At 39.9% G+C, this 14,742-nt stretch overlaps 1 long non-coding RNA gene across 1 annotated transcript; it reads left to right on the top strand.

The window, feature by feature from the left end:
• Window positions 1–3,025: 3,025 nt before the first annotated feature.
• Window positions 3,026–13,755, top strand: LOC118501708. Its single transcript, XR_004904357.1, has 3 exons — window positions 3,026–3,109; window positions 9,778–9,783; window positions 13,746–13,755. It is a non-coding gene; the product is annotated as an uncharacterized LOC118501708 (long non-coding RNA).
• The last annotated feature ends 987 nt before the right edge of the window (window positions 13,756–14,742 follow it).

The following is a 14,742-nucleotide window of genomic DNA, read 5'->3' as shown; positions in this document are numbered from 1 at the left end:
TTGTGATATCTACATATGCAGTTAATATGTTCAAAAATCAGAAGGCTCTGTAATCTAAGAAGTGGAATAAAATGCAGTGATCTAAGATACATTTTGATTGATTTAGTTATGGCACGAGAAAGAAATAGACCAAGAAATTGAAAAAAAAGGTGCTATATTGTTAGTTTTAATACATCTCTCACATAAACTCCAAATATTTTCATGTCTTTGACATAGATCTAGAAATGTTTAAATTTTTTCCCTTTAACTTTATGTTTATAAAACATGTCATAACTTTCAAAAACACAGCTAGCTTTTCGTTATCCACAACTTTGAGATATTTATTTGTAAGCTCAATTTAGAAGTCTTATGTAACATTTATTCAACTGAACATACATTATCAGTCATCCACAGTTTATTACGCACTTTCTATGGATCTAAAATCAGGTTTGAAATGTGGAGGTCCAGAAGATGCAGGCAAAGTCCCCACCTACAGAGTGTCCCATTTTGCTGATTACATACATCCCACAGACAGATTATTTAAACACTCCGGTTTGACACCCGTCTGTGCTGCTCTCAACTTAAATCTTCACAAGCATAGCAAGGTGAGCATAGGGCCTTCTGACATTAAGAACTGACCTTTTTTTTCTTTCTTTTATTGTTGTTCAATTACAGTTGTCCCCATTCCCCCCCCATTACTCTCCCTGCCCTACCCACTCCCACCTCCCACAGTCAATCCTCCCCCTCCCCATTGTCTTTGTCCGTGGGTCCTTTATACATGTTCCCTGATGCCTCTTTCCCTTCCTTCCCCCATTATCCCTCTCCCCTCTCCCCTCTGGTTACTGTCACTTTTTTCTTTATTTCCATGTCTCTGGTTCTATTTTTAAATTTTTTTTTCTAAAAACAACTGATCCCATTTTCTATTAAAATACCACGAAATAAATTTCGTGGTAATTTCTCATCCCTTGCCATGCAGATTCTTGCTTCATAACCAAGAAAGTGATGAAATAAGAGTGTTTCATCAAGGATGAGCCATAGGAAATAGCCAAGTATCACGTATCCAAAATAAACTCCTAGATTCATTCATTTCTTTGGAGATACCTATGAGTAACTATTTACTACATATGTATTTCACCTTCTGTAGAGAAAAAAAAAAACGAGCTTTACACTTTACCCCTAGAATCTGGGTGTCAAGTAAAAACGGTTTTGGAAAAAGAAAACAATGGTAATACACTGTTAAGACCTCCCTTACATTTTCCATGGGTCTGACAAATGTAGCGTTAACATGTCGAGTGTAACATTTGGGGCCTGAGATTGACAATGAGCAAGAAAGCCAGGTGGAACTGCTGAAAGGGCTCAATGTGAAAATCGCTTCATCCTCGGCAAGCTAATTCTGGCAGAAAGGGAATCTGACATAAGCACTGTGAGCAATGAGGCAAAAATTTCTTTCCATCACCTCTGCTGAATCTTGGCTCAAGCTCCAGTCAAATTCTTCCCTTTTATACATCTCTTTCAGGCACATGTATTTAATAAGTGCTACATTTGTTCTCCCTTTCTAGTGGGTTATGACCTGCCATTCTGTCACTTCTATGGGCATAAATGTGACCTTAATTGACTAACTTATACTTTTCTTCCTGACATTGGGTTTATTTTCCACTTATTTCTTTCTGAATACATAATAAGTTACCAAAATTTCAGTATTCCATAAATCCTTTTTACAATTTTTGTCATGTCCACTTATACTTTTATTTATTGTATTATTTTACTTCACATTTTAGACCTGCTGTTTTGCATTCTCTCACAATGCCTGACTCCAAGGTTGTTATATGTTTTGTGTGCTGGTGTGCATGTGAAGACCCTATCCCAAGATCCAGGGGGAAATATGTCACTCGAGGTAGTGATTACTATGTCCCATCCTCCTGTCCACCAACCTTATTTCGGTGAGCCGAGTTAATTTAATTTAGTTAAACAAACTTATTCAAGGCAAATAACTCAGTTTTATTGTGTTAAGGGAGAAATTTGGGGACTAAACATTTAAGGGGGAAAAACCACTGAACTGATAGAAAGTAGAAGCTACTTTCCACTGGGGTTGCTAACCCAGTGCACTTTAAGCCAGATTTATTGGGACCGTATTCATACCACTCCAGCTCCAAGCCAACAAGCACAAAAGCAGAGCCAGAAGACAGAAAAAGTTTCCAGATGACTTCCTTTCAGCACCTGGGTCCGGCTTCACTCTAACCTTACAGATCTGAACATTCAGACCACTTGAATCAATACCGTCCTGCTGCTTTTGTTTAAATAGATTTGGGATGAGTTTATGTCTCTTGCCACAAAAAGAGTTCAATCATATATTAGCACCATGTTCCTCAAAGACATTTTCTGTGATGACAGCATAAATCAGAATGGTTCTGAATTCTTTGAAACATTCAGATCTCTGTGCCCCAGCCTTGACTTACGGAAACAGGCTTTTGGGAAAATGAGGCCTGGGAATACATATGTGTTATCATTCCGATGTCTAATAGTCACTGATCTGGAATCTGTTTGCTCTTCCATTTTCCTGAACCGCTAGGCCCCAGAAATTTACTTCCATGCCTCTTTCAAATTAATTACACAATGCTCTCACTTCTGTCTTTCCACCATCTTGAACAATTAGCTGACCTTACCTTGTGTATCCCTGTACTGACGACTACCTCCTTTGGATTTCATCAGAGTTCAGGCCTTGATCTGTGTTGACCACAAAATCTCCCTCAGGAATCTTCCTTAAAGGAATAGACATTTATAGTAGTGAAACTTTGTAGAAATATCAATTCAGAGGGGCCTTAGAGCAATTAGTACTTCTATCTGACATGGATTCTACAATGCACCCTAAGGGGTACATTTAAGGATTCAGAGTGCAACCCAATGTGGTCCCGCTGCCTGCTGCTTTGAAAGCCAATACTAGAGAGGCAGGAGCTGATGTAAAGGACAGTGTTTTTATCCAGGTGCTGGCATGTGGAAGATGAGGGACCCTCATCTTCGAGCTCATCGTAGCATCTCAGGTGTCCTGGCAAGTTTGAGTAGGAGAGCCATGGGAATAGGGGAACTAAGGAATTTCTGGCATCGTGCAGTTTATCAGCTCTGCTCTTGGGTGGTTTCAATGTTATTTCCTGCATATAGTTTCATCACTCCGTCTGCAGTTCCACTGCTGGTATCTGGGAACAGGACATGCAGGCAGCCTTTCTGCTGGTTCTGAGAGGAGTTGCTGATGCTTGCCCAGTTCCTTGTGGCCGGAGTCATGCCTTGGTTAAGCAGGGGCTACAACCGCTTATGTCTACAAAACACTATAAGGAACTTTTAATACATGAATCATCTGAGTTTGTTAGTACAGCCTATTCTATAATTACCACCTGATTAGTAGAGTATGTTTACTTCAATCGCTGTTACTAGAGGACTTCCGTGGGTTAAGGCAAGGAAATTCCGATATTGTTGAAAGACTTCTCAAGTTAGAGCAGAAAAATGCCACAAGCAAATATAAAGACAAATGCAATTCAAATCAACCATGGGCTGTTTTGATGGGAGGGAAGGAAGGAAGGGAGGGAGGAAGGAAGGAAGGAAGGAAGGAAGGAAGGAAAGAAGGGAGGAAGGAAGGAAGGAAGGGAGGAAGGAAAGAAGGGAGGGAGGGAGGAAGGAAGGAAGATGTGGCTGTTTGGGGCTGTCTTCAGGAAGTGGACACAATACAATGAAACTGCTTAAGCAAGCGGGACAGTCTGAACTCAAACTTGCTGTGAAGACAGAAGAAGCTCTCACACTGCTGGTGCCCAATGCTTTCTCCCCGGCTGTGTGCTTGCACTGTAGATGTTTCCACCTTTCCGAGCCCTGGTGGTCTGTTTGTTGGAGGTCTTTTTGTTTCCATTCAGTACAGATTTGGACTTGCTCTCCACTTCCCTGTTTGGTTCATTCGCCCTAATTATGATTAACTGATAAAGAGTGGAGGTGACACTTTCAAACCACTCGTCCAAGCAGTCTCATTAGGCAGGAAACCCTGCCATTTGTCTAATTTAAATAAAAAGGTGCATTTAACACAGTACAAACCCAAGCAGCCTACCACAGGCATTCCTTTCATCGGCTCTATTTACTTCTTTTTGGTATTCAATATGATCTTTTAAGAAACAGGCAGTTATAATAAAGTTAAATGGTCCTCTAGTTTTCAAGTGGAAGTCAGATTTAGAAGGTGTTCGGTTTTTGCAGACCTGCTACATTCCTGGGCTTACACATTTCAATAGTTAATCATGAAGTAGCTAAAAAATGTGCTCCTTTCTGGAAGTATTAAATAAATACAGAGGACATTTTGTTATTTAAAAACCTCTTCGAAAATGCAACAGGCAAAGCAGCTCATGAATTTAATTCTATGGCATCATTTTCTGAAAGACAGGTTAACAATTAAACGGTGTTGTCAAGAAAGATGGAATATAGAGTAGTTACCAATGTGTTTTGTCAAATGAACAGTCACAGTTGATAATTGATATAAAACGTTGAAAATGGTTGCATTTGCATGAGAACACTGAGGAGAGCTGAGGCCAGGAGGCAGGAGGTTTTGCACTCAGCCTCTCTCCTTTTGTCACTCAGAGAGCTGCGCGTTGAGAGATGGAGATGCCATTTCTCTACGCTGGACCAGACCTTGGGAGTAAGGGACCAGCTCGGCCCCATGAGACAGCGGTGAAGTGAAGTCTCCCTGCTAAATTATCTGGACTCTAGGGACGCTAAAAAAAGGTCTCTCCGCCTCTGATTCACAGGAGGCTTTTCCAAATGGAGAAACTAAAAGGCAAATGGAGGAACTTGAGATAGCCACGCTTTAGAGTTCCCAGTCACGTGCTTAGCATGTTTCTTCAGGGATAAATCTGATTGATTCTGTGAACACATTGAACCACAAAAGAAGATCACACTATTTTAATACTTTCTGACTTGGAAATATTTAGGATCACAGACGCAGATATCAACGCGCTGGCCCCTTATTGTCAATAAAATAGTGATGGGTCTGAGCAGTGTGATTTCACTCGTGCTCCCTTTACCATTTGCATGGCATTAGTCTCTCTGCCTCCAACTGAATTCCTGGTCTGGAGAGGGTGAAGCCTGGTTTCACCGACCTTTGCCACACAGAGGCACAGGTACAGTTACCCTGTCTTTGTCATTTTTTCTGCAGCTCTTGTACTTGTTTGTTGCTTCCCTGCTTTCCTGCCTCTAACACCTGGGCTGTTGGTCATCCTTCCTCTTTATAGATACCAGCCTTATAATATCTTTTAACAATAGAAAGAAGCTGGGGTCAGCAAGAGGCCATTCCCTTAGGGAAAAAAAGGCTATTTGTTTATTATACTAAGATATTGAAAATACATGAATTGCAAGGATACATTAAACTTTTCTTGGGAAAACGGTATCCATGTCGCTCCATCTCTAATAAACAATAGACAGTAGATGGCAGAGTCTTATGATCTTGGTGGGTTTTGCCCAATGGAAATGATAAACATTTGATTGTGGCTTAACCTGGTTCCATGGGGAATTGTTTATTCAGGCGCAAATGAGCATGTATGGCATTGAACCTTTGGGGTCCAGAGTTAATACTCAGCACCAATCATAACAGAAAACACCACATACCCGCAAGTTGTTGCTAATTGCCATGACCTAAAACAAAGTCAGTTTGTTTAAAAAACCAAAATCCCCGAAATTCTCTAATGGCCCACACACTATGAGTGTTTTCTGGAGATTTAAGGGATGCCCATCCTTATCCTTCTAACGAGGACTTTCAGGCAACACCAAGATCATCAGAATCCTTTAACTACTGCTGTTATCGAGGCCATTCCATCTAGGCTGGTGCGGGAAGCTTTTGTTGCCTCACGTAGCCCCGAGCACACCTCTTCTGTTTGTGTCTCTGTTGTCTGTCTTGGAAACCAGCGCCCTCAAAATGAAAGATTAATGAGACCTTCTTCTGCCCTGCTTTAGGCAATCACATCCATCCCTCATCATTCTGCTTCCCCAGCTCTGACATTTAGCCTCTCCTTACACTGCTGTCTGATATTACAAATTGTGCTGGGTAATTTCCTGCAGCCAAAACAGGAGATTTAGAAGCACCTGGGAGTTCTGGAAATCTATCCTGCCCGTCATGAAATGCTTCCTGTCCTGGCTTAACAGCCCAAGGGAGGGAAGAAATGAGTCTACGTCAGGGTCGGGGGACCACTACAAATAATAGAATCATAAGACCCGGGGAAGAAGGAAAAAGTTTTCTTTGTAAGAATTACTATCTTGACACCCTATAACTAATATAAGTTGGGAAGTTTCTTAAACATTACTTAACCCACCTACCTTAATGTGACAAAATTAGTTTCAGCAGAATTATTTCCTGGAAAAAAGTTATAGTGGGTAATTGATACTCCTAACCTTGGTATTAAAGAAGTTCTTGTTTAAAAATAAAAGAAAGACTAAGGAGCTACGGCAATATACGCATAGTAGATCCCTTATGTGCAGGCACCTTCTGGCTCCTGTCCGAATCAAGAAAAACGAAAAAGGCTCCACCCACAACCTCTCTATATATTTGAGATTTAAGCTAGTTACTACCTTGGAAAAATTGTAAACTTATTTTCTTTAAAGAAAAAAAACCTTTTTTAAAAAATTACAGCTTGTAGTGAACTTGTCTACATCTCCTTCAGGCAGATGCAGAAGACGTGGGAACAGGAGGCACGGGATGGTTCAGAGCCCTGTCCACCACAGCCAGTCCCCACCTCGGTATGACCCAAGTCAAGTACAAGCATGAGTTTCCTGCTTTATGGAATCCCTTTGCAACTTTCAAATGGAATTTCTACTGCAAACCGCTGAGGACTGTTTAGCCGACCAACCACTCATGACAGCTACCCTCCAATGGCAGCGCTCCAAAATAGCAGATATACAGTGTGAGTTCTTAGGCTCCCAAATACTCGCCGGTAGGACTAGACATTACAGATATTGGGAATTGGGCCAAATTTATATTTCGCTCCAGAAACAAAGAAAAGCAAGGCTCAGAAATGTTAATGACTTCAAGAACACAGTTAACAAAATAACATCCCGTAAGAATGTACATGGGCTGGATCTCCCAAAATCTTACGAGCAATTTCAGGTTCATTGATGCCCCCTTCTACAGCTCAAATGCAGCCTTCTTCTGCTTTTAAGCATGACACTGAAGCTATTGTTCACACTGAGGTGTAACAGCTGGAAATGCTTTATGTGTCCCTCCTGTTATGGATTGTCATTCCCAAAATGGACCAGGACTAATATCATTAAGTTGACCTGACTCTTTTATATATTTGTTAGGAAGCATCCCATGGAAGAGAAGACTAGAGCAGGCTAAGTCAACAAGTCTGTTTGCCTTTTTGGTTCTATTGGTCCCACTTCTCAACTTCACGTTTCCGGTTTTCCAGTAACAGAAAACTACAAGTATCAGTCACTCCCACAGGGTATCTGTTATGAATGAACTAACTCTCTCTCTCTCCCGCCTTCCCTTTCTCTCTCTCTCTCAATGAATTACTTAGTTTTCCTAGCATCACACAAACACAATTTCGGCTAAATTTTGCATGGAGTCAACTTATTTTGTAAATCTCCTATACACTTGACAAATGGAAGCCGTTCTATACAGTGGTATTTGAAGCCAGAAGACATGGAACCCAACCTCGCAATTCAGGCACTTCATCACCTTCGGAAAAGTCATTGGTTGAAGACTCTCTCCTTGTATAAACTTTGTCCGGTTTCCTCTGAGCTTGCTTTCGGAATGCTCCTCGACTTTAGGCTTTAATGCTGTTCCTTGTAGGATCCAGTCTCAGCAAGAATCCTGCAAAGTCTGTTTAACGAGAATCACCTTTCTTGATATCTGATCACCCTGACCTGCTTTCAGCAAGAATTTATCAAACAAACTCATTTTACCAGAATTTCCCCCTGAAACTTAAGGTTTCCTCTCAATAATTTTCCACCCACTGAGGTCCCCCTCCCATAGTCCCTGCTCCTTTTCTGTAACTCCCACCTGCCCAGGCTGTTTCTGAATTAAAGCCAGGTCTCCTTTCTCCTGGTGCAACTGTTTGTTTGTTTAAATGAAATGTATTCCCATTGATTTAACTCGTGTTGCTCTGGTTTTCTTTAGCACACTTACTCTGAGCATCAGTGTTTTTCCTCGTAAAATAGAAATAATACCTTCCATAAAACTTTTTGGTGAGATGATATATAAGAAAACTTTTTATACATTAAAAGGCATTCCACCTTTTTGTGAGCTGCTCTTATTATCATTGCAGGCTCATAAGCCCTTTTAGAATAGCTTCAAAATGTAGACAATTTTGGATTAAAAAAAATCCAAATTTTCAGCTGAAATTTGCTAAGGAAATACATCTTAACTGTTCTCATCACACATGCAAAATGGTAACTATGTGAAGTGAGGGATGTGTTACATTATTGTGGTAATCATTTCACAATGTATATTACATGTATATTAAATCAGGACATTGTATACCTTAAAAATAAAGCTTGTTAGCATCCTAGGAAAAAATAACTCAGCATATATGCCAATTATTATATTCAGGGGAGTCTGGAATAGTATCCCATGATTAAACATGTGTTTGTTTGTGAAGCAAAATGAACTAAACAGGCTTGATAAAGTTTATCCCTACCTTCATGACAGCTCGGGACAGGTTTTGCTCACAACTGAATTTAAAAAAACTTTCCATTTCAATGTCTTGTCGGATTTGGGAACAGACGATGAGAAATTGCCAATCTGTATTCTCACAACTTCAATATTTAGTGCCATTCCTTTGGGAAATCCATGCAGATTGCATTTTAAAGAACATTTAATAATATCTTAATATCTGCGGCATTGTGTGATATCTGCTCATCCAGATGTATGAAGGGTGGAAAAGCGAACAAAAGATGAATGAGACTTCATCAAAATTAAAAAAAAAACCTACTGTGCATCAAAGGACATTATCAAGAAAGCAAAAAGGCCAATCCCAGAATGGGAGAAAAAAACTGCAAATCATGTATCTTTTAAGGATCTGGTGTCAAGAACATATTCGGTCAACAAAGGAAGCTCCAAGGGGCTGAGGCATCCAGAAAATCTGTATGTTTGGGCCTCTAGGCAAATATTGAGTTACCAAGACTAGGTTATAGTTAAAAACAATAAAAACTAAACATTGAGAATAAAAGAACTGCTAAATAAGACATTTCTTTATAGTTGATCATTTTAAAATGTCTTTGGCCCGTGTCTTCAGTTTATGTTAATTCCGGAATACAGCGGTTCATCGAACAACAATGGGAACATCCGTGAGTTGCTGCCAGCTCTGCTTGTGTTTGCACTGGTCCTCATTTGAGCATCACTCCCCATTTTGTTTTTTTTCCAGCTTTTTGTGCCTATTGTCTACTACATAAAGCATTTTCAATTCACCTTTGAGGGAAGCAGTTTGACATGCTAAATTAAATGGACTTCCAGAGACATTTGTTTTAGGCGGCAAAACAAACTCAACTAGACAAAACCCAAAAAAATGCCTAGCCCATCAGATTTGAAATCGTATTACTCCTTGTCTGCATGTTAAAGGGCTATAATGTAAATGAGTGCAAACTGCTTGGCGAGATGGGAGGAAATAAGCTGCAAATTGCAAAGCTGGTGAGTGAATGTGGAAATTGGTGGGATGGGATGCTAACGCAATGGGTGGGGACCTGAGCCTTCATTAGCAATTCTCATTTCTCACTCATTTCATTTCTGGCGATAAAGTCCAGTGGAATGGATCTCGGTAATTGCAAACTTGATTGCTACATCAGTTTAGGGTAAATGAATATTGCTACTACTCTTTTTTCCCCTTTTATCTTTTCTCCCTCTCTTGCTTTTTTGTTACAACTGTGAGATTTTCAGGGAACGTTTCCAAACTATCAGGAGGATCAAATTCTTTAACAGTTTTGACATTTCTATGGTCTGTGGAAACCAGTGCAATCTTCTTTTTAAAATGAGTTGTGATAGCATCAGCAGATGATTCACCAGAACTGAAGCCTTTGTGTCCAGGATATGACAACTCTTCCTACTGCCAAGAAACAAACAAGCAAAAAACAAAAACAAAGGCTGAATTTTTTTAAGGCCAAGGAGTGCTCCATTGCGTAAATGTACTGCAGCTTTTTTGTCCACTCATCCACTGATGGGCACCTGGGCTTCCCATCAGTAGAAGAAAATCTTACCCTTTGGGGCAGCATAGATGGGACCTGGAGAGCATTACACTAAGTGAAATAAGCCAGTGAGAGAAAGACAAGTACCATATGATTTCACTTACATGTGGAATCTAATGAGCAAAATAAACAAAATAAAAGACTCATAGAGGACAGGCTGACAGTTGTGAGAGGGTAGGGATTTGGAAGACTGAGGGAAGAAGGTGAAGAGATTAATACAAAATCTCATAGACACAGACAACAATATGGTGATTAGCAGAGGGAAAGAGGGATGGGGAGAGGTAAAAGCAGACAAGGAGAGGTAAGTGGTGACGGAAGGAGACTCCACTTAGGGTAGGAACACAAAATACCATATGCAGATGATGGGTTAGAGAATTACACTCTTGAAACCCATGTGATTTGAGTTCCAATGTCACCGTACAAATTCACTTAAAAATCCCTCATACAAAAACAAATCTCTGCTTGTCTAAGCAAAGGTTCTATAAAGAAAGAGGGAGGCACAGGATTAACTGGTGACAGAAAACAAACTTTTACCTTTTCACTTCAAAAGCGTTTTTTTTAACTGCATTCAAGGTTTTTTTTTATTAAATATATTTCAACTTGATAACCAGTTTAAGTAGATTTTGTGGCTTGATACAATTGTCAGTTTTTTTAAATTAAACCAAGGGAAATACTTGTACTAGGTGTTGCCATCGGCTTCCGGTCATGCTAAGAAAGCATGTTAAGAACTGACTGGATCATGAGAGCCAAGGTACCACTCACTCTTTTCACAAGAATAGTCAGGTTTCAAAATGGCTGTGGTGGCCTTTTCAAGACCTATTGGTGGCAGAGATGGGGGATCAGCAAGGTTAAGAGACGGCACAGGTCATGGCTAATGATGACACAGTTTCCAGGTGACTGTAGAAGAAACCTAACAGAGTCATCTTGCCACGCTTGTCAGGGGCATCCCATCCTTCATGATCAAATTCTACCCTGTCTGTGGGATCCGATCTTATATATCTATTTAAGAAAGCAAAGCAAAATTTCAGGTAAGGTTTTACTGTTATAACTCCAAAAGAATTTGACCCTTGTTGGCTAGAATAATCAGGTTTAGGACATAGCAAGTTTCTATAGGCTATATCTGACATTATTGTCAAGAGTGATTCTTATCTATTTCAGTTTGCTCTGAATTGTGTGACTGTAGTCTCTGACACTGTGTTGTCTCTCCTTGTAACAGTTTCTGATTATGAATTTAGCCATAAGCAACCCCTGATACAGATACAGGCTCATTCTGTCGTCCTCAAATTCTGAACATCTACAGTTCTATGGTGTGATGGTTACTTTTATGTTTCAACTTGAGTCATAGATATTTGACCCAACATACCAAGTGTGTCTGGAAAGTGTTTCTGGATGAGATTAAGTAGATTGCCAATCTTAAGGTGGGTACACCTCATCCAATCAAGTGAAGATTTAAATAGGACAAAACGAATGAGTTAGACAGGACTCCTCCTGCCTGATAGATTGAGCTGAGACATTGATTGGTCTTTCTTGCCTTCTTAATACTTGAACAGAAATTATGGCTCATCCTGGGTCTCCAGTCTGCCCACTTTTAGACTGGAACTTACCCCATCGTTTCTCCTGGTGGCATCAGGATGTGGTCCATACTTTTCAGAAAGAGCTCTCTTCCTTTGGTCACCTATAGCAATAATTTGGTACCTATATTCAGAATGGTCATCTGGCAGAATGTGCAATTGTTACCCACTGAATTCATTCATTTTATACAGGGTTTGACATGTTTATCCACACTGATACAGAGAGTTGTGACAGATCAGAATCAAAGCTTGGGTTTTTAGATCTTTCACTTATTTATATTGCTTCTTAGTGCTATACATAGGTATTTATTTGTTTTCCCCCAAATCCTAGACTATCAAAAAAATTAATTTGTACCTCTTAATATTATGTAATTAAGAAGAGGATAGGCTTTGACTCATAGGGTCTGAGTCTGAGCCTAGCCTCGTTAGATGACCAAACTGAGCTTCTTTATCTGTAAAGTAGAACTAACGCCAGTCACATCACTGCATTTTCGATGTAGGCATGCAGGTAAAGCATATTCCATTGCTTTGGAAGAGCCCATTCCATAGAAAAATTCCATAAACATTGGTGTAATTACTATTATGGCAATGGTGTTGCTCTGCATAGTGCAATAAAGCATCATGGTGGAGAATGAGGGATCTGAGATTGCAGAGGGCTGAGTTCAAAGCAGGTGTCAGCCTTTTCTGGGTGTGGAAATGCAGACAAGCCTCATTATCATTATAGGAGCAAAACATATAGAACAAATGAGCCAATGAATGTTTGCAAAATTCACACTATTCACCATTGGGAAATTCTCAACTACAATGGCTGTGTGATTCTGCATTTAAAATTTACATTTCCTTTGATCCTCATAGACCCAAGCAAGAGCTGATTTACAGAGGGGTCAGACCTCACCCCTCTATTAAATACCTGTACTTGGTCCAGACACTGCTTCTTAGGTGCAAGCAGTGTAGTGCCATAGTCTATTGGAATAAGCTCTATATAAAGAAAAATAACAAGTGCCAAATAGACCACGATAATAGTATCCAAATAAGCAAAGCTGAAGGTGGTACAAGGTGAAACGAAGGGTGAGCATTGCTACTGAGAATTTGGAAAGATTCTGAGTAGCACATCATCCATCTTATTACCCTTCTCCTGGCCAAAAGATATTTCTGTTACCGAGATGATACTAAAAATTCTATAAATCTATGTGATAATTCAAATTCTCACAGCAAACTCTGGGCATGCACAGAATTTCTCAAAGAACCAGAGTAGAAGCCCACAAAACTCTCTGAAAGAAGTATTGTGCAGGTGTGTGAAGAATCAAATGAAAAGAATCCAAAGTTTACTCCATTTGATCTGAATGCAATAAGAACTCATTTTTACAAGGGCCCCATTTTAAGCACCTGGCAGTAACCAGCAAATTTAATCTTGATTCATTATTCTATATGGCAGCTTTTATTATTAGTCCATTTTCAAGATAAGAAAATTGAGTCAAGGAGAGATCAAGTAATTTGCCATTGCCAGTAAGTGGGAGAGGCAGGTTTTGCCCCTTAGTCTTCCACGTCTGGGATCTATCACCTCTTGCTCTTCTCGGCTGTAACATCTAGATCACTTACAACTGGCATTTCTCCACATTGGTGGATTTCTGACAGGTCTTCTGAAAAGAACGCTGAATTTCACTATCAAGGTCAAAGTCTATCAAAAAATATCTATCTTGTTGCTGACACGGGCACATTGAATTGTTGGAGGTAAGATAGAGACAACACTTCTATGGAAAATGAGTTCCAGGTTCCTTTTTGCCTCCCTCATTCCTTAACTTTCGGACAATATGTTCCAGACTCTCACAATTACTGCAAAAGAGCAAAAGAAATCAAAGAGCTAAATCCAGACAGGGGAAGTGTTGTTGGGGCACTTTGAGTTTAAAAAAAAAAATAACAAGAACTTTCCAATTCATTTTCTAGACCCAGGAACTTAAAATTCTTTCCCCACCAGCACCATATCTAATAAAACGAAATCAGTGTCACCCCCAAGAGCTCATTACCTCTCCTCTCACATGCCAGGAAGGGTTGGTTTGTTTCCCCCGTGCCAGCTGCTCCAGAAGCCTGGGGCCTGCTTCACCTCTAGGGACACTGGTTTTAACCTTTCCATCTCTTTGATTTTATCACGTAACCATGTAATTAAATGCCAATAATCGAGTTTCAAGGGCAGGGAGGCCAGGCCTGGGCAGTTGCATTTAGCCCGAGCAGATGGCAGACACTCTTCTGGAACAGCGTGCTCAGATTCCGTGTTGCTAGCAGTTACGTTGAGTCCTCGTTCGACACATGTGACAAAAAGGTAGAGTCGGTCTGCTTAAAGAATGAAAGCCTCTTCGCCTGCTTCCGTGAGATAAGGTGCAATGTATTTTGAATGTACACTTTTATCTCTCCTCGGCAGTCAAGATGGTTTCCACATGATAGCCAAACCATAAGGTAAGCCAAGCTAATGGGCCTGATTTGTAGACAGCATATGGACCCCTAGGTTCAAATTAATGCATTCTTTCTTCTTCTGTTGTCTAAAGCCTTTCAAATGTTGAGGAAGAGCTTTCAGGATTGAGTTTAAAGAAGTTTCTTCAATTTGTTTAACTGTTGTTAATAGCCAGGTGTTATTTCAACATCTGGTGGAAGTCTGTTTGACGATTTTACCGAGAAGACATCAGCAACGTCTCCAGCCTTGTTAAATTAACAATGTGTTGGCGAGGCTGGAGTAACACTGGGTTTCCATACGTTGCAGGGAAGTCTCTAAATTAGTACGGATTGTGGAAAGAATGTAATAATATGAAATAAAAGCTTGAAAATATTCATATTTTACCCAGTTTTTCCCATTATTTGAAGTGTACAAGCAAGAAGATAGATGTATGTGTTGCCTTATATGTATACTAAAAGTTCATCTGAATATTCTTTATTGAACTACTGATTAAGTAAATTTTGGTACATCAGTAAAGGAAAACATGTTCTAAAAGAAAAACTCATAGATATA

This window comes from Phyllostomus discolor, chromosome 1, assembly GCF_004126475.2.
Source record: "Phyllostomus discolor isolate MPI-MPIP mPhyDis1 chromosome 1, mPhyDis1.pri.v3, whole genome shotgun sequence".
NCBI lineage: Eukaryota > Metazoa > Chordata > Mammalia > Chiroptera > Phyllostomidae > Phyllostomus > Phyllostomus discolor.
This window is presented reverse-complemented; position numbering and strand designations above follow the sequence as displayed.